The sequence below is a fragment of the Hyperolius riggenbachi genome, chromosome 6 (assembly GCF_040937935.1).
Source record: "Hyperolius riggenbachi isolate aHypRig1 chromosome 6, aHypRig1.pri, whole genome shotgun sequence".
Classification (NCBI taxonomy): domain Eukaryota; kingdom Metazoa; phylum Chordata; class Amphibia; order Anura; family Hyperoliidae; genus Hyperolius; species Hyperolius riggenbachi.
Window position 1 is genome coordinate 233,809,779 of NC_090651.1, and position 20,998 is coordinate 233,830,776.

The following is a 20,998-nucleotide window of genomic DNA, read 5'->3' on the forward strand; positions in this document are numbered from 1 at the left end:
GAACGAACCTGCAGTCCATATCTTGTTCGTTAACCGGGGACTACCTGTATTTATATTATGTATTGGATTTAGAATTATTATTATTTTTTTTTAATTAAAAAGAATTGAATTATCACAAGAAGATATAATTTCCGGAGCTTCACCTGCACCACCAACTTGTGATGTTATGTGAGCAGAAGAGAGTTATTTTACGGTTGCAATAAAACAGGTCTCTAAAATTAAAGAGCAACTGTAGTCAAAACAATGAATACAATTGCCTATTTTTTACTATATTAATTTATAAATGATTGAGTCAGTGTTTGCCCATTGTAAAATCTTTCCTTTACCCGATTTATTTTCTGAAATTTGTCACAGGTGGCAACATCTTTAGTACTAGCAAGTGATCTCTGCAGAATGCTTGTTTACTGAGAGTTCTGAAGCCAGTGCAACTGATACCTGGTCTCCCAGAATGCTCTGGTGTGAAAATTCCGCGAAATAAACAGCCTAGGCTAAGCCTCAATTGGAGGGCGGGGCTACACACCAATAATCAGCAATATATAGCTATAGGAATTGTTTCTCATGCTGTAACTAGAATAATTAGCGTAAAAGTGGGTATCCTGAATAATTTACTGCATTCTACTATATGTCGTTACAGTTCCTCTGTAAGCACAGATATCCTCTATATAATAATCCAGCAGCACAGGAAGTGCTTCCAGTGGCCACACCACACCAAGAGGAGACAAACTCACCAAAGCATATGACCTCTACAGACCAGGAACTACTGTCACTCCAAGGTGTGCACTCTGGGGAAAATCATTTCTGAATTTCCTTCTTTAAATAGAACCCGAGGTGGATCTTCGGGGGGCAGATGGGACACAGAGCCATGTTCTCCGACTCCTGACATGCCTCGGTGTCCCCCAGATGCCGCTCTCTGCCCCCCCCCCCCCACTGCCGTGCTATAGCCCCCTAAGATTAGTCACAAGATTTGTCGCTATCTGGGAGGTAAACATTGAGGAGAGGAATTCCCTGTTTAAAACGCCCGCCAGGGGCATTCCTGTAGGGTTTAAAGAGCTGCCACTGGGCAACTCTCTCCCCTTGGCCGCGACCCCTGCTGCTTCCCCCCTCCCTGCACGCTATGAGAGACACAGTCTCTCAGTGCAGCGTCCTGACCTACAGGTCAGGCAAGTGAAAGTGGGCCATTGTGGCCCACAGGAGCTGCATTTTTTGAGGTTACCTGTTCCGCTCAACCCCATGGATCAGGTAGCCTACTTTTTTTTTATTTTTTGAGCCCCCCGCGGATTCCTATTGGTATTGTTACTGTTAATGTTCTGTGTAGTTACACTCTCAATTGTTTGGAATTTAGTACTTGCTGTACAGGGTCACTTGTTCACTAAACATAGAGCACTTAAAGTGAATGTTATACCATTTAAAAAATAAAAAAGTCGGATACTCACCTAAGGAGAGTGAATGCTCGGTCCTAATGAGCCTTCCCTCTCCTCTCCCGGTGCCCGGTCCCGCGCAGGATCCCCCGTGGCAGTATTTGACCAGTTCGGTCAAATACTGCCACTTCCGCATGCCTTCAGGAGCTTTCGGAAGCACTCGGGCTCCCGAAGACGGGCCGCTCCATACTACGCACGCGCGAGCGCCCTCTATGACGCACTCGCGCGTGCGTAGTATGGAGCGGCCCGTCTTCGGAAGCCCGAGTGCTTCAGAAGACCTCCGAAGTCCCTGCGGCGGCGGACGCGAACGGGGGAGCCAGCGCAGCACCGAAGGCACCGGGAGAGGAGAGGGAAGGCTCATTAGGACCGAGCCTTCCCTCTCCTTAGGTGAGTATCTGACTTTTTTTATTTTTAATGTGGTACCCATTGGCTTTAACCACTTCTGTACCAGCAGCCTCTGCCCCCTTAAGGACTAGAGGCTGCTGGTACACTAAAACGCCGCATACCGACTAATCGCCGCAAAAATCCGCCGCTCTCGCCGGTCACCCTGCTCTGTCCCGCCACAGGCTGCTCTCTCTGCCGTCTCTATGACGGCAGAGCGCTGTGCACCGGTCAGGAGCTGCTTTCATTGGCTCCTGACCCTGTCACTTAATGTAAGCCAATGGGAACGGCTTACAGTAATGACAGGGCCAGGAGCCAATGAAAACAGCTCCTGCCCGGCTCACAGTGCTCTGCCGTCATAGAGACAGCAGGGCAAGCAAATTGCGTTGGGGAGAAAGCGGCGAGAGCGGCGGGAATGGCTGGGACGCGCGGTGAATGGGACATAGAGCTTACGTCCAGTCAGAACCACAGCGCTCCCTGCCCGCTGTAGATTTGTACTGCGTCGGTCCGGAAGAAGTTAAACATAATTTTTAAAATGCAGTTGTACAGTCATTGCTATCAACACGGTTTGTTTAACCCTCCTGGCGGTATAAAAAAATACGCCAGGAGGCAGCGCGGCAGTTTTTTTTTAATTTTTTTTTTCTATATCATGTAGCGAGCCCAGGGCTCGCTACATGATAGCCGCTGCTCAGCGGCATCCCCCCGCCCTCTTCGATCGCCTTCGGCGATCTCCGATCAGGAAATCCCGTTCAAAGAACGGGATTTCCTGGAGGGCTTCCCCCGTCGCCATGGCGACGGGCGGGATGACGTCACCGACGTCACTGACGTCGGGACGTCATTGGGAGTCCGGGGCCACCCCTCGGCGCTGCCTGGCACTGATTGGCCAGGCAGCGCACGGGGTCTGGGGGGGGGGGGCGCGCCACACCGTATAGCGGCGATCGGGCGCGCGGCGGCGGCGATCGGGGTGCTGGCGCAGCTAGCAAAGTGCTAGCTGCGTCCAGCAAAAAAAAAAATTTAAACAAATCGGCCCAGCAGGGCCTGAGCGGCACCCTCCGGCGGCTTACCGCCAAGAAGGTTAACATGTGTTCCGCTAATTAAAATGTTTTGAAAACAAATCAACAATAGATAATGGAGCTCACTGACTAAGGGCTAATTCATGGGAGCATTTTGGGGTTTGTTTTCTGGGGTTTTTACTGTAGAAAAATACAATTCCTTTTACAATGGAAAAACAAGTGCAGTAATAATCTATAGCAACATCGTGGATAATTCCTGTGACAGTTCTTTACCGTATTCATTTAGGTCATGTTTTCCATGACTTAAAAAAACAATGCCAGAAACAGCATAGCAGACAAGGTACATACCTTCTACATGTGCCCAGGAACTTTGTATGTGCCCGTTTGCAGTCTGAAAAAAATATACTATTTGGGCACTTTGATTACTAAGCTATTAAATGGTACAAAAGGATGCGTGCCATCAGGTACAAAAAGCCAATTTTCAGAGGAGGTGCAATAGTGACATTTTAGGACATCATACATCATGTACACACCCTGCCTTAAACTCGGCCAGGGCAGACATTAAGGTCAATCTATTGTGTGTACATAAGCCCCCCCCAACATTGCCTAAAGATCCAGCATGCCAGATCTTCAGCTAAACCAATGCCTGACCAACCTATGTGCATATTCTTCTCCTCACCCTGCTCAGTGGAAGCTCCTCCATTGTGCACTGTGCATTATCCTTCCTCCCCCTTACACAGCAACAGATGGGTCGTTAGCCTCTAGGCTACTGACCCATCTATACAGCACTCTGCACTGAACTGTCACCAAGGGATTCAGTCCCAATCTCTGACGTGACGTGTGTATAAAACTTTAGCAAAACTTTTTTCCCCTTGAAAATAAAGGTTTACATCAGCGATGGCAGCATCAATTCAATATAAGACAGAGTAACGCAGAAAAACAGCTACAGCTAAAAGCCAATCGAACTTCCTCTGTCGCTAATTGGTTATGGAAACTACTGGTAACCCCACACATGTTATTAAATTAAGTCCACAGGAGCAGTATGATAATGACCAAGCAGCGGGAATAGACATAGCTGTTATTCCACAGAGGGATCTCCAGTTCCCTCTCCTTCTGCTAAGAGGTGTCAACACATGGAATAGCAAAATGAAAATGATGTATTGTGACAAAGGCAAGACAGCACAGCAATAAACAAAACAGACAAAAACAAATGTTTTAAGTAAAACACGCCACGTTTCATACAAAAAAAGCTAAATAGAAATGAAATGATGTGTCTTTTTTTATTGTTAGTAATGAATAAAGGCTATTAATACTGCCGTGAGAACAGAGAGCTCCATATAACACTTGTGATCATAGCACAGTGGCATAGTAGGTAGTATTCTCACCTTGCAGCGATGGGTCCCCGGTTTGAATCCTAGCCAGGGCGCTATCTGCACAGTGTTTGTATGTGCTCCCCATATAAGTGTGGGTTTCCTCCGGGCACTCCAGTTTACTCCCACATCCCAAAAACATACAGATAAGTTAAATGGCTTCCCCCTAAATTGGCCCTAGATAATGATACATGCACTACAAGATACATACATAGACATATGACTATAGTAGGGATTAGATTGTGAGCCCCTCTGAGGGACAGTTAAGTGACAAGACAATATTCTCTGTACAGTGCTGCTGAAGATGTCGGAAGATACTTATACAAATCAATGCAGAGAAAAGTGGAGCAAAATTGTTTCAAAAGTGGAGCAGATGCCCAGATGAGGTATTAGGATTGTCACTAGATGCCCAGATAGAGAAGGTTGAAAAGCATGCACTGAAATGCTCAAAAGCTTGAAGGAGTGTTTATTTATCTTTGTATGTGTCAGAGTGGTGCAAAAATGGCTGGTTTAAGCAACAATGGGGTCCCAGGGCAAAATAAACATGGGGGGGCCCCCCAACAGATACCCCGGAACAAAAATCAGCATTAAGAGACCTTTTTTGCAGCTGGTATAGTCAGGGTGTGAAGCCCCAATCGGTCGGAGCTCCACATTCTGGCTACCCCAGCCTGCATGGGGGACAAGGGGTTAAAAAGTTTCAGGAGGGGCGACCCCCACATAATTTATTTTTTTTTAAAATCCCCACACTAAACATAAAAAAAATTTGGGAAAATAGGAAAAAATGCCAGGGATCTTCATACAGCCATATTGCGGCTGTATAGCGATCCCTGGCCAAAGCGCTGCGGCTGCGTATGGAACCCCTGGAAACCCCGTCAGGAAATGTATTGCTCTTTCTTTTGATGCATGTAAAATTACACTACCGTTAGGTTTGCTACTAAAAGTGGCATTTACCGCATTTAAAAGTATACTTTTTTCCTTAAAAACGTTAAAATCGATTTTCTCAAAAACTATAAGGTATTTTTGAAAAATATTTTTTATTCTTATTTCCAATGATCTCCTTAACATATCCTGCAAATTTAGGGTTTCTAGCATTTAAGGTGGATTTGCTATTAACCGTTAAAGTCGGCGGGTTTTTAAATGTGTATTTTTTTTCTTTTGAAACTTTAAAATCGATTTTCTCAAAAACTATAAGGTCTTTTTGAAAACTTTTTTTCCTCTTGTAGCCACTGGGGGCCCCTACAAGCTCTGGGGCCCTGGGGCAATTGCCCCCTTTGCCTCTATGGTAGCGCCGGCCCTGGGTGCAACTAAATATTTTGCATTAAAAAAATGTTTGGTTTGGGTCCGCTTTACGGAGATCTGAGAACTCTCTGGATGCCTGTTGTTTAAGGGACAACTGAAGTGAGAAGAATATGGAGGTTGCCATATTTATTTCCTTTTAAACAATACCACCCTGGCAGCCCTGCTGATCTGTTTGGCTGCAGTAGTGTCTGAATAATACTAGAAACTAGCATGCAGCTAATCTTGTCAGATCTGACAACAATGTCAGAAACCCCTGATCTGCTGCATGCTTGTTCAGGGTCTATGGCTAAAAGTGTTAGAGGCAGAGGGTCAGCAGGACAGCCAGGCAACTGGTATTGCTTAAAAGGAAGTAAATATGGCAGCCTCCATATCACTCTTACTTCTGTTGTCCTTTAAAAGTGCCTCCTGTTTAATGAGAGGGATATGGAGGGTACCAGATTTACTCAGTTTCAAATAATGCTACTTAACTGACTGCTCTCCTGAAATAGTTTAGGCACTTCCTACCTAGTACCAGTATCTAGATCTGGTGCTCTGACTCAACCCTGATTCTACTGGCTGGATACTTGTTCTAGGAGTGTCCCACACACACAACTGAAGCCAAAAGATCAGCATAACACTGAAACAATGAACATTACATGGAATAAAGATGGCAGCTTCCATATCTTGCCAAGTACAGGTTTCCGATAAAGAAATGAAACAAAGTAAGACAAGTTGGGGTTTTTTTGTTTGTTTTGTTTTTTGTTTTATGATTGTTCGAAAATGTTTGGACCCTTCACATCATAAAGGCAAATAAGTTGAAGACAACGTAGAGAAAATTCAGACGGTATTGATTGCACATATCACGTCTCACACACACACAAAAATCAGTCAACCCGGAGGTTAGTTACCAGGGAAACTGCACCTTCCGACCATCACACAGCTGCTTCCAAGAAGACAAATTTAGCAAGATTTAAATGCAGAGGGAACACATAGCTTATGTAATGTGCAGCTAGCTAACTAAGGCAACGCAGACTGTAAAGGAGAACTTCAATCAACATTTAATGAAAAGAAAGAGGTCAACAATCCAAGCAGTTAGAGGCACAAAATATAGAAATGTGATAAAAACGCAGCGACTTGAATCAGCAAATGAAAAGTGCACACACACAAACTCTTTCCAGCAATCATATCTCATTCAGCTGGATCTGAGGATTCTGATCCAAGCAATAGATTATTTATGGTCACCACGACAATCAGAACTTGTCCATCAACTAACTCACACCACGCTGAGATCATCAGAACTTGCATGGGGTCAAAGCTGCCTGCAGAGATGAACATTAGCTTCCTGTAATTACTGAGCATCAGCATACAATTCAGTGAATCCAGTGAACTACCACTGCTACTACTTAGCACAAGACTTTAGGCACCAAGGTAAATTAAAAAAGAAAAAAAAAGAAAAGAAATTACTACAATAATTTTAAAAGCTTTCAAAAACAACTAAGAGGGAAAAAAACCATAATTGGAACAGCAAGGAAGCAATGACAGTCTTCTGGTCTAAGTTAATGGGCAAAAACTAGCAAGATTCACAACTAACTGACCAATTTTTCAAGCAGCGATTATGGGGATCGTGGGAGCGAGGAGAGGAACAGACAATGCAGCATCCAGCATGAACATCCCTGTGCTCACCTTACTTAGGCCCCGTTTACACTTAATCAGTTGGTACGCGTCTTTTTTTCTTCTGCATAGCAGAGCATTGTGAAAAAAAGATTTCAGTTAAAATGCGTTAATTGTGAAAGGTGCCATAGGAAAACATGGGACTTACATTGAAAATCAGTTGTCCTTTCAGTTATAACTGAGAGCAACTGATTAAGTGTAAACGGGGGCCTTATGGTGGGCATAGACGGCTCGTTTTATGCGATGGATCGAGCCAGCGGCTCGATGCCGGCGCATCCCCGCTCGTCCGCGCGGATCGATTGCCGCTAGTCCCCGCCGGCGCTTCCTTATCACCGCTCGATTCCCTGCCATTGTCCGCCGACGGGAATCGAGCGGGCGCGGGTCGAGCGGCATGATCGGGCCAGCTGAATGTTATCAGCTGGCTGGATCAGCTGGTCGATACACGGTACAGAAACGTACCGTGTATCCCCAGCATTAGCCTTTTCTCTAGTCAGGTGTGCTTTGAGTCTATGGGGGAAAAGCACTTTACAAATATAATTGTATTAAACTCTCAATACAGTACAAACACTAACTCGCTAACCATAGCATCTACACACCAAACCTGACATTAAAATGTAACCCTTATGCTGGGCATACATGGACAGGAGGGAGGCTTATCAATCGAGCCTGATGGTCCATCCTGTCCGATACCCCACCGAGAACAATGGGAGAAACGAGCGGCTGATTAGTAGCCGCCCGCGGGGACGAGCGGGGATCGATCAGTCCTCACACTACCTCAAACTTTTACACACTAATCTCTACACTAACTCTAACCATTACAACATTTCTCATTGGTCCATTGATATGGGACAATGAGAATCCACAGCAAGGAAATATTCTCATTGGTCTTGATCAGAGGACAATTGGGAAACCCCTGGCAAGAAACTCAAAGTTACGGTACTTATTTCAGGGCTTCTATTCCTATCAGCGCTTTTGCGCAGAAGGGGATCTACAATCTAGACTTTACAGGAAAAGGGGATCTACAATCTAGACTTTTCAGGATAAGAGGATCTACAATCTAGACTTTTTAGGATAATAATTGTTGGGACATTCGTATTTAACTGGGGTACTGTGGGGGACCTTCATAAAAACTTTGATGTGGGCAGATAAAACGTAGGATCCTGTAGTTCACACACTCAGCTTCCTTGGCCAGTACAAGTCTGCATAGAGAGTTGGTTAATGCAACAGGCAGATTTTTCACTTTTTTTTAGGATCTTTACAAGGATTGAGTCCCTTGTCTGTCCCTTGTATTGCTTGGAGACCATTAGTTATGTTGCCGTAAATGTGTGGCACAGTATGTTTATAAAGGTCACGTATGCCAGCCAGGCAGCGGACATGCTGTTACCACAGCAGCTATACCTACATGAGCCCAAAAGTGACAGCTGAGAAGGGTGATTAGAGCCAGCACACAGAATGTACAGTATATAGATCAGGATAAGGGCTTATAGCAGACAGGGGTACTATGACAGGGTAACCCGGAAACTAGTAAAAATGCAGATCTGTAAAATAATCAGGATGACCTCTTCCTTCATGTATATGCCAGGTGCAATAAGCTCTCATATTTGATGGATTTAACTAACAGCTTCCACTAAAATCTGGCTGTGGTGGTTATAGGTCACTCTGACATCTCAAAATAAGCACTTGATAAGGTGGGGCACTGTAGATGATTAGAGCAACATATGACAAAGGAGTACAGACTACAGTGATCCCCAGAAGCTATGAAAAGGGCAAGCAATGCAGCAGTCACAGATTGGGAGTGGTGTGTGATAAAAAATTATCACATATTGATATTAAAGCACCACTGAAATCCTAAACCAGATCTTAGCCATGCTTATAATGGAGGCTATCCGCTTCTCACTATAGATTTGTACACATGCTAAACAATGCTTGGCAAGATGATAGTTTTGGGCTGTTTTGGCCAAGAATCTAGCATGTGTACAGCTTCCTCACTACATAGTTTAGTGATCCATCCACCACAGAACAAGCACATTGTGTCCTTTTCACCGACATAGCACTGGACACATACATTGGAAAAGGGCACCGGGTGAAGTAGAATATCGGCAAGACTATCGCTTTACCTAACCTACCTCTCACACTACTCTCCTCCAGCTACTCCTAACACTAACCCTCACCTCTAGCTACTCCTAACACTAACCCTCACCTCCTATGCCTCGACTTACACTACCCCTTTCCCTTCCTGCAGTATTACCTTCCTATCGGCTAAGATCTGGGGTGTTGCTATAGCAGCAATTAACACTGCGGTCTATGGTGGCGCATGTGGCACCCATATTACCTGCCATGCCACAGGACTTGCACAGGACCACATATGAGCTCTCCTCTCTCCAAAAAAAGAGTGTATTTGTACAGTGCTCATTCCTGAAACTTTAGCCTTAATGACAGATGAACAGTGGTGAAGGACAACAGCAATTTACCATTTGTATGAGGCTTAGATCAACAAGAAGCAAAATCCATAATCTCTGATACTGCTGTGGCTTCTTAGAAGTTTACAACAAATAAAGTAGTATAACCCTTTAAAGCAAACCTGTAAAAAAAACCTAGAAAAAAGAAACCAAGGTTATGCTGAACTAAAGGCATCCTCAAAGCATGCCAGTGAAAACATGTCAAAACTGTAACGATTGTGGAACTTTCCCCGTGATCAGCGCACAACGCGTGCGCTGACACGGCGGAGATCCTCCACAAGCGTATAATTTGCAGGAACCCAGCAAAAGGTGCTATGCACCTGTAGAGGGAAATTCCTGTCGGCAGATGGCGCTGGGGAGTGCAGAGGAACCAATCCTCTGTACCTCCACAAGTGCCAGACAGGAATTGTACGAAGCGCAGAACGCAATCGCAAGAGAGGCGATTGCGAATGAGATTGAGCAAAAGGGATAGGTTGTATGTGTGTGCGCCAATCCAGTCGCCACTCCGCGACCGCGCACACACAACAGCAGATACGAAATAGGAACGCGATCCCGAGAGGTGCGATTGCGAGACGTGACACAAGGCAGAACAGAATAGAATACGAGGGTAGCAAAGGCACAGCAAATACAATAAGGAGATACGGAAAACAACAACCGCTAGCTAACCGCGAACACCGCACTCATTCGCAACAGTGCACGCGGTTATGCGCGATCTCCACGTGATAAGCACAATAGAGACAAGCACGCCTAACTAACCATAAACAGACAAACATGAAACAGGGGACGCGAGCGCTTGCTTAACGGTTACCTCACCGAGCCTGTAGCAAGCGCAGCGGACAAGACAGACACACGAAAAACAAGAACTAAGCAGGAAGGATCCACCGCTCTTCCGCCAGAGCAAGTGTGATCCAAGCAGGAACACAGATCAGAAAGATCCACAGCCGCTAACGCTAGCGGCTAGTGCGATCTCAGCAAGACAGAACGATTCGCTATCAACCACCGTTGGTGACAGCGCAATCGCGACCGACAAGACAGAACAGAAGGATCCCCAGCGCTCGCACAAAGTAGCTAGCGCGATCCCAGGAAACAGAACAGAAGGATCCCCAGCGCTAGCACAAAGTAGCTAGCGCGATCCCAGGAAACAGAACAGAAGGATCCCCAGTGCTAGCACAAAGTAGCTAGCGCGATCCCAGGAAACAGAACAGAAGAGATAGCTGGCAGCAACCGCTGCACCAGCTATACTCCAAGAACATAGATCAGAACCATTTCCTGTCAACCACCACAGGGACAGGACAATGGCAAACAGGCAAGACAAGACAGAACAGGCAATACAGATAATACAACCTGACTGGGCTAGAAGGGGAGCCTAAAGCAACCCCCAGGAATTAACTATACTAGATAGCAATGGCTGACACTCCAGCAGTGTCCATCAGGAACTGAGCATGGAAGGGAAATGACCAGCCAAGCATTGTGGGAAAGACATAGTACTTATAGTACACGCCTCCAATGAATGTGGCCAGGCAATTTGCATGACAACGTATGCAAATTCCTCTGCAAGCACAAGCTGCAAAACTGACAGAAACTCTTCTTTCCAGAGTCCTGCAGCATGCAAACTTACACAATGGTCAAAGGGCTGCCTGTCTGCACAGGCAGCTGAGCAAATCATCACAAAAACAACCTGTAGTTTAGAGGTTTTGTAAAACGACAGTAGAAAGACACCAAAAGGATAAAATATGCTAAAATTGTTAAAATGGTTAGGGAGGTAGTGGTGGACTCACCATCCCAAAACAGACATGAAGCTGTTGAATGCAATAGAGAACAAAAAAAAACAGAGAGCACTGCTTAGATAATATTGTAATAAGGCAAATGTGCGTATCTAGAGTATATACTAGATTCTAAACAAAAGAAAAGATCTCACAACGCACCATCTTTGCCAAAAATATAAAGATTATGATTTTATTAGTCCTTAATAGTACATAAAAAACTACACAATACAACACCATGGATATCACACAATAGGGTAGACAAAACAGAAATAAAAACTCGCCATAATAAGAGTAGAGCGGCTGCAGAAATAAGTATTATTGTTTATACACCGGCACAATGGCAGCTAGCAGCAGGTATCAAAAATGTATAAATGGAGATTAATTTCATACATCACAATTAACCAAGAAGACAGAGAAGTACGATAGTCTAAATACAGCAAAGGTCTAATATAAATAATTACTATCACTAGCTCTGGCCACCCAAAATTATTTGGTATAAGTCATAGTAGTACAAACAACAATACAAAAATCCTCAAATTCATTGTACAGGTCAAAAGTTCACTCAGCCTTGCTTAGCATTTGCGATGTTGAGGGGGGGGGGGGGGCTGAGTGAACTTTTGACCTTTATGAAAACTTGAATATCTCAAAAACTAAAAAAGATATAAAGATGATTTTTGCAGCACAAATGAGCACATGCACAGCATTACCCATCCATACCAGTTTCATGTTATTGTTTATAAAAATGTTTATATTATATTAGTGAAGTTATTGTTTTGGAAAACATTAGTGCTATTATGTTCAGAAAGAAGGCAGCACAAATCTTAATTTTTGCAGCACAAATGGGCACAAATGTAGCACTAACCAAACAGAATGTAGTTTTTATTTGTGCTGATTGAAGGGGGGCCAGCTTCACGGAGCTTCCTCCTTGTGCTGAACCCTTCCCATTCACCCCCTTCCCCCCCCCAGAGCAATCTGAGCAAAGTGTGCCCACTAATACAGCCCCACCACCACCCGAGACAGAGCACCCTCTCAAGCTATGCACAGTAATGTGCAGTGGAACAGACATACCACAGCCCTGGGTGTGCAGTATTCTGCTCTCGTACAGCCACCAGCTGTGCTCCAGCATACTGCGGACGCTTCCATGACATGCATTGGGAGCCTATGGAGAATGAAGCAGCACAGCTGACGGCTGTAAGGAGAGTGTAAGACAGTGCACTCCGTGCTGTGGTATGTCTGTTCTGCATAGCCAACATGGAGACAGAGGTGAGGCCCATAGACTGATACAACACAGTAACAGAATAGCACTGGGTGTTGGGGACCCCTGCTTTAAATTGATAGGTGGTTTCACTGATCAGCTAGGAAGCTCAGGACTCAACTAACTTCCTTTTTGCAAATCTCTGCAGCCTGTATGTTTAAAAGTAATGATGATTTTGGTATTCATTTGGACTGTATGTATTTTTTCTTCATAAGCTCCATGCCTATCACAAAAAAGTCTTTGACAGGTTTGCTTTCATTTGCGTCTATTTATGCTTCTACAGGTAGAAAAACCGACAGCCCGCGACATGCCACGCTCTCTTCAATTTTCAGCCTATTCCGCCCACGCCAAACTCAGCAGCAAAGAAAACAAAAATGTGGGGAGGCTAATTTAAGCACAGCTTTAAATAAAACATGGCTCATCTCTCCAGAAACTTCAGAAGTTAGCGCTATATGTGCAGCACTCGAGCATGAGCAGACTGTGATCAAAAGGCATCTCAGTGGTGTCTCACTGATGGAAAATTCTCACCCCTCCGAAGGAGGTCAAACAAGGGATTTGGAACAAAAGAACGATGTGAAGAAATGGCTCAGGAATCAAAGTTGTGTGGACATTCAGCAATCACCATCACACATCCAGTTACAGAAAGTGTGTGTGAAGAGAGGGACTAGAGGAGTTGTCATGGCGACCACTGCCTCGCCAGCAAATTATCTGAAGGTTTCTAAAGTTAGATTATTCAGAGCGAATTGCTCCAGAGGCACAGGATATGCAGACAGTGGCACCCTACCACTCTCCACACGATAACTGGAAGAAGAGCTCTGGTGAGCACCCATTTTAAGGCACAAGCTGCAAACCTTTGGTTTAAGATGGGAGCGCTTGAAAACGCTAGGGATTTAGCTCAGCTAATGTTAACGAATGTGCCAACTTTCACTGGAGCGTTTGCGATTCCCAAAATCGCAAGCGCAGGACATGTAGCATTTTGTTAGCGTTAGCGCTTCAATGTAAAGTATATACAGTATATACAATGTAAAGTATAGTAATGCCCAATATTGGGGGCTCCTCTGGCTCCATTGGGGGCTGCCCAAAACTGGGCGCTCCTCTGGCAGATACCCAATATTGGGGGATCCTCTAGCTCACTATACTGGTGATCTACTTCTAGCTACCTAGACTGTGGGTCACATCTGGCTACCTGTACTGGGGCGGCTAGCTTTGGTTACTCAATACTGGGGGAATCTCTGGATACCATTACTGGGGGGGGGGTCACACCTGGCTACCTATACTGGGGGGCTACTCCTGGATACCTAAACTGGGGTGTCACTGCCGTCTACCTAATACTGGGGGCCTTCTTGCTTCCCACTATGGGGGGGGGATACTTCTTGCTACCTATATTAGGAGGTTTGCTCTGGCTACATATACAGGGGGCTACCTAATACTGGGAGAAAACTTTAGATACTGGGGGGTGCAACCTATAACTATGGATCCTTTTGGCTGTGTGTGTATGTGTGTGTGTGTGTGTGTGTGTGTGTGTGTGTGTGTGTGTGTGTGTGTGTGTGTGTGTGTGTGTGTGTGTGTGTGTGTGTGTGTGTGTGTGTGTACGTGTGTGTGTGTGTGTGTGTGTGTGTGTGTGTGTGTACGTGTGTGTGTGTGTGTGTACGCGTGCTGAGAGCTGTTTAACTTAGAAACTGCCCTGTCTATAAGGGTTGCTTGTAAGGATGAAGCTCAATCCTTAGTTTAACACTGCAGGGAAAGAGAACTATACAGGCATACTGTTCAAGTATACCTGAGTAACAAGTACTGTTTCTATGGAGTATGGAGAGGAGGGACCATGGCATGGCTTCTGATGGGAAGGGTAAGGTGGGGAACAACGTGCTTGTTCATGGGTGTTGCTTAAAGATCTGGTGTGCCTGATCTTTAAGTGACCACATAAGAACTCGGCTTACCAGAATCTAGCGTGTATACAAGGCTTAAGGGACAACTGAGGTGACATGTGACATTATGAGACATGTGCATGTACAGTGCCAAGCACACAAATAACTATGCCGTGTTACTTTTTTCTTTCTCTGCCTGAAAGAGTTAAACATCAAGGATGCAAGTGACAGTTTGTGCCAGAGTCGGGACCAGGTCGGACTGGATCATAACCCTCACTGATAAGTAATTACAGCCAAAAAACACTTTTCTGTCAGTTAATAGCTTCTGGAAGCAGAAAAGAGATAAAAAGGGTCAATAATTCATAGGTTTGAGCCCTGGCATACTTCAATAAAGGTGTCAAAGAGCAGAGAATGAAACAGTAAAAACTAAAAAAAAACTAGATATAAATATAAAATAAAGCCGTGCGATATCTTAAAAAGTAATTTTTAGGAGATGGAGCATAGATTCAATTGTTTCTTTCGTTGGTTTACCTTCACCTCGGATGTAATTGAAGCTATATTTTTGTTTTTAGGATTTACTTGTGTGTGTGATTGTTACTCTACATTTAAACATTTGACAAAAGCACCCAACACAAAATAAAACACACAATTGGCTCTGTTTACTAGTCATCACCCATACACCAATCAGTGTCAGTATTTAAAACTCATACAGTGCTATCACAAAAACATTTCAAAGCATCAAGCTTACATTGGCTATAGATCCATCTATCCCAAATACTGGTATATGTTTGGGGAATTTGTATGCTCACGTGCCAATTTAAAGAGAATCTGTATTGTTAAAATCGCACAAAAGTAAACATACCAGTGCGTTAGGGGACATCTCCTATTACCCTCTGACACAATTTCGCCCATCCCCGCCGCATTAAAAGTGGTTAAAAACAGTTTTAAAAAGTTTGTTTATAAACAAACAAAATGGCCACCAAAACAGGAAGTAGGTTGATGTACAGTATGTCCACACATAGAAAATACATCCATACACAAGCAGGCTGTATACAGCATTCCTTTTGAATCTCAAGAGATCATTTGTGTGTTTCTTTCCCCCTGCATCTCTCATGCACTGAAGTTTCAGGCTGCTCTTTTCTTCCTGCAAACAGCTTTGCCCTTGTCTGTAAATCCTCAGTATGTGAAAGCCCAGCCAACTCAGAGGACGATTTATCCAGCTTGTAAAAGATAAGAGAGAAGCTGCCCTAATCTAAATAATACACAGACAGTGTGCATAGAGGGGCCTGGAAGGGGGAGTTCATAGCAGGACCACAACACTGAAAAACTTGACAGCCTTCCAGACACAGGCTGACAAGTCTGACAGGGGAAAGATACATTGATTTATTACAGAGACTGTGATAGTACAAAGTGCTGCAGTAAGCAAGAACACATTAGAATAGCTTTTGGAACTTGTAGGATGATAAAAAACAGGATGCAATTTTTGTTACGGAGTCTCTTTAAGGTAACAAACTTCCTGACACAATGGCACAAGATGGTACACAATGGCTTCAATTATGGTATGCTTACTGTCAGTTTTACCACATAAGTGGTATTTTACCACATGCAGTAAAACAGTTTTCTACTCTAGTAGATTTTAGTCATAATTTACCGCATGCAAAATGTACAGTATTTTACCAAAAATTGGAATTGTTGTGAAAAACAAGGGGCATGTTAGCACATAATCTACCAATCAATTTAACACCTGGAGGTTAAGTCAATTTGTGTGCATTTTGCAGTTTTTAGTCGTGTTCCTGTTCAGTTCCTATGCCTGTTTTAGTGGAATTCCAATTCAGCCTGTGACATAGAGAAGAATAGTAGAAATAAACTCCAAATATTTACTGGATTTTTATTCTTATAGGGGATGCCTATAAATATACTTTCGATAGGTTGCTACACAATCAAATACACCTCCCCCTGTTCCTCCCAAAAAACATCTTCCAAAGACAATCCTAAGTTACGGAAGACATCTAAGGCCTATTATTATCAACCGCTTAAATATCACATGTTCTAACACATTTTCTGCATTTACAGCACGTTTTACCGCATTTTCAGAAATGCAAAAAAATCTTTCAGGATTGCATTGCCTTCCTCCCCCCCCCCCCCCCCCCCCCCAAAAAAAAACCAAAATGGAAAATACCACATTAGGTATTTCACCGACAAAAAAGTATTTACCGCACATACAGTGCTGCCCATAATTATTCATACCCCTGGCAAATTTTGACTTAAAGTTATATTTATTCAAACAGCAAGTCATTTTTTTTTTTTAACAGGAAATGACATAGGTGTCTCCCAAAAGATAATAAGACGATGTACAAGAGGCATTATTGTGTGTGTGTGTGTGTGTGTGGGGGGGGGTTCTCAGCTTTTATTTACAATTGAGCAAAACGTGTCCAGTCAAAAATGATTCATACCCTTCTCAATAATCAATAGAAAATCCTTTATTGGCTATTACAGCAATCAAACACTTCCTATAATTGCAGACCAGCTTTTTACATGTCTCCACAGGTATTTTTGCCCATTCATCTTTAGCAATGAGCTCCAAATCTTTCAGGTTGGAGGGTCTTCTTGCCATCGCCCTGATATTTAGCTCCTTCCACAGATTCTCATTTGAATTTAAGTCAGGACTCTGGCTGGGCAACAATAATGTTGTTGTCGGCTAACCATTTCCTCACCACTTTTGCTGTGTGTTTTGGGTCAATGTCATGCTGAAATGTCCACGGGTGCCCAAGACCAAGTTTCTCTGCAGACTGCCTTATGTTGTCGTTGAGAATCCTCATGTATTGCTCTTTTTTTCATGGTGCCGTTTACTGTTATTAGGTTCCCTGGTCCATTGGCTTAAAAACAACCCCAAAGCATTAGGTTTGCCACCACCACCACCATGTTTGACACTGGGGATGGTGTTATTTTGGTTGAAGTCTTCTCCTTTTTTTATGCCAAATGAAGGAAACCTCATTGTGATCAAACAATTCAAATTTTGTTTCACAAAAAAAACACAGAAGACCAGAAGTCTTTTTCTATGTCCAGATGAACATTTGCACAGGCCAAGCAAGCTTTTGTGTGCCTTATCTGGAGAAGAAGTGGCATCCTCCTTGGTCTGCATCCATGGAACCCAGCAGTGTGCAGTATCCGTTGGATTGTCTGCCTTGAGACATTGCCACCAGCAGAGCCCAGATTAACTAGCATGGCCTTGGTGGTGGATCCTTGGATTCTTTTTCACCTCTCTCTATTCTCCTGGCCAGCACAGGTGTCACTTTTGGCTTCTGACCAAGTCTTCTGAGAGCTGCTGTTTTTCACCTGTTGAGTTGATTAAAACAGCTGTTCCCAATTAATCAGGGTAATTAGGATGCTTTAGCACAGCTTGGACCATTTGGAATGGTATAGAATTTTGGATTTTCCCACAGACTGTGACAGTTTGTGAAGGGTATGAATAATTTTGGACTGGACACTTTTTGCTCAAATGTACATAGCTGATAAATATTTTCTTTCCACAATAATGCATCTTGTACATCGTCTTATTATCTTTTGGGAGACACTTATTCCATTTCCCGTCCAAAAAAAATGTACTTGTTGGTTGAATAAAAGTAACTTTAAGTCAAAATTTGCCAGGAGTATGAATAATTATGGGCAGCACTGTAGCTTCCAGAATTGAGGCCAATGTCTTTTCACCCTGATCAATCAAGACATCTTCTACCAAACCTAAAACCAACAGTTTAGAGTCTTGATAACCAGCCAAGAAAATCTCAGAGGACTGTAAACTGTTTTGCAATATCTATGGTGTTGGATTTTTATTTGTATCAACCTACCAGTTGAAGAAATTGTGGTTTTAATAAACTTAGAAAGTTTCAGAAAGTCCTTCCACTCCTCATCTGTAATTGTGAGGATAACACTGTACTTCACAATACCCCACTTATCCGTTGATCTATAATTTGTATGCATTTACTTATTTTCCAACAACTTACATTACAGTGTGTTTTCACAGCTTGTCTTTATAGGTCTCTATATGACTTAAAAAAGCTCCAAGTGTCTACAACTGCACCTATTTTATATACAGTACAGTACATCCGGAAAGTATTCACAGTGCATAACTTTTTCTATTTTTTTCCCTCAGAATTCTACACACAACACCCCATCAGGACAATGTGAAAAAAGTTTGCTTGAAGTTTTTTGACAAATTTATTTAAAAAAAAAATCACTTTTATATAAGTATTCACAGCCTTTGCGCAATACTTTGATGATGCATCGCAGAACACTGCAAGACTAGGGACACCTGCAAAGCACACAGTACGCAAGTGGGAAAGTGGCCTAAAGTATTATATATAAAATATTTGGAGACTTCATGCATCTGGATTTTTGCCCATTAGTGGTAGGAGTATGGAGTTTTTGTAAAATCTGGTGCAGACTGGATAATATCAGAGCTCAGCATACATTATACACAGAATTATAATTTGGCATATGATCTTTCTATCTAATGCAGAAAACTGGTAGGTGTAATAAGTGAAGTAGTTTAGCAAATGAAATGATATACCGGTAATACATAGAGCACTGCTGATATCAGTTATCATCTCAGCCATAACTATGCTAAGATAGACAGCTAGTCATATCAGTAGAAATCTGGGCAGCAGCATGGCAAATGTATATAGAACGAGGAATCACACAGGCTGAAGTGAGAAGAGAGGTAATCCACAAAAAGTGGGGCAAGAGCTGGAGGGGGAAGTGCAAGCAAATGTGTCAAGCATGATAAAAATATTACACTGAATAAAAGGGACAAGTAATCCCGCACAGGCAGACGCTGTTCAACCAGAGCGGGCTGAGCAGAAAGCTGAAAGATTCAGAAAATATGATGACAAGCATGAAACTATCCAGCTCATCACAAAACAGAGACCATTTATCATGCAGAGATGGCAGCTTCTTTCTCATTTGTAACCTCCACCTGCAGCACGATAGTGAATGACTATCAGCGGTGATCACGCCCTCACATAGAGCATGCTTCAGTTTCATAGCAAAGATGTCCATAATTGCACCAATAATTCGACTACCTGCTCTTTTGTGTAAATGAATGCACCACACTACAATCTACAACTATGATCGTATTTACAGGGAACGTTTTTTTGTTGTGTGGATTACTATGCAAGTAGGTGGCAGCAAGTGGGTTACTGTGGCACCAGAGCAATGCAAAATGCAAAGGTGTGCACAATTCTAGGCATATGCCTAGTGATTTTCTAATCATGTCCAGCAATTTTTGGAGTGTTTTGGTGTAACGGTTTTTATTTTTGTTACAGTAGAGCTGTAACTGAACAGCTTCTGTAACAAAAATGCTTGGAAAACTCGCTCTGATCTAGCGCTTTTCAGAGCGATTTTCCACTTTCCTAAACTTTACATTGATTCTGAATCACCTCAAAAATCAGCAAACAATGCTGCAGGACCAGAGTTTGCGTTTGGGGGAAAAAACAAATTGCTCTGTTGTGCACCATCCCATTGAAATACTTTAGCCAAGTGCTTTTCAAAGGGCAAGCGTTTTTAAAAATGCTCAGAACCGCTCTTGGTGTGCACCAGCTCTTAACCTCCCTGGCGGTACAAAAAATCCGCCAGGGGGCAGCGCAGCACCTTTTTTTTAATTTTTTTTTTTTAAAAGCATGTAGCTAGCCTAGCGCTAGCTACATGCTTCCCCCCTCCCTTCACTATCCCTCCCACCCCTCCAACCGCCGCTTTTGCCCTGCAGGGAATCCCGTTCTGAACAGGATTCCCTGTATGGGCTTCCCCGTCGCCATGGCGACGATCGCGATGACCTCATTGACGTCGGCGGCTGCTCCGATCCACCCCTCAGCGCTGCCTGGCACTGATTGGCCAGGCAGCGCAAGGGGTCTGGGGGGGTGGGGGGGATGGGTGTGGGGGGGGGCGGCGCGGCGGATAGCGGCGAATCAGCGGTGGGCGGCGGCGATCAGACCAAACACGCAGCTAGCAAAGTGCTAGCTGTGTGTTTGAAAAAAAATTATGTAAATCGGCCCAGCAGGGCCTGAGCGGCACCCTCCGGCGGCTTACCCCGTGTCCAGCATGGGTTTACCGCTAAGGAGGTTAATCATGTCATGGGACACCTGTACTGATGCTAGAAATTTGTCCAAGATGTTTATGACAAATGCACAGCAAAAGTTCACACCATCGTTCGGCTCACCCTGCGCCAAAAAGCCCTGCCGCTGAAAATCCCTGTATGCCATCGACAGAACTAGTGGCAGGTCCAACCTATGTGGTGGGACATTCTGAAATCATCACCTCTAATGGTTGAAGTCCCACCTACACAATATCAAAGCAATAAGGTAGAGTCCTTGACATTTGTTGGTTATACTGAAATAGTCTTATCTGCACACGCAAGTCCCACAGGAAACACCCGTATCACCACTTACAGGCTGTGAAATGTATAACAATATCATCTTCTGCACATGACTGGTGGAGTGCAGCAGTCAGCCATAAAGATAGTCAAGGAGA

At 43.8% G+C, this 20,998-nt stretch overlaps 1 protein-coding gene across 3 annotated transcripts in view; it reads right to left on the reverse strand.

The window, feature by feature from the left end:
• The window catches only part of ACOT7 (acyl-CoA thioesterase 7), a 277,637-nt gene that overhangs the window by 187,902 nt on the left and 68,737 nt on the right, over positions 1-20,998 (reverse strand). The gene's annotated exons all lie outside the window — the stretch shown is intronic.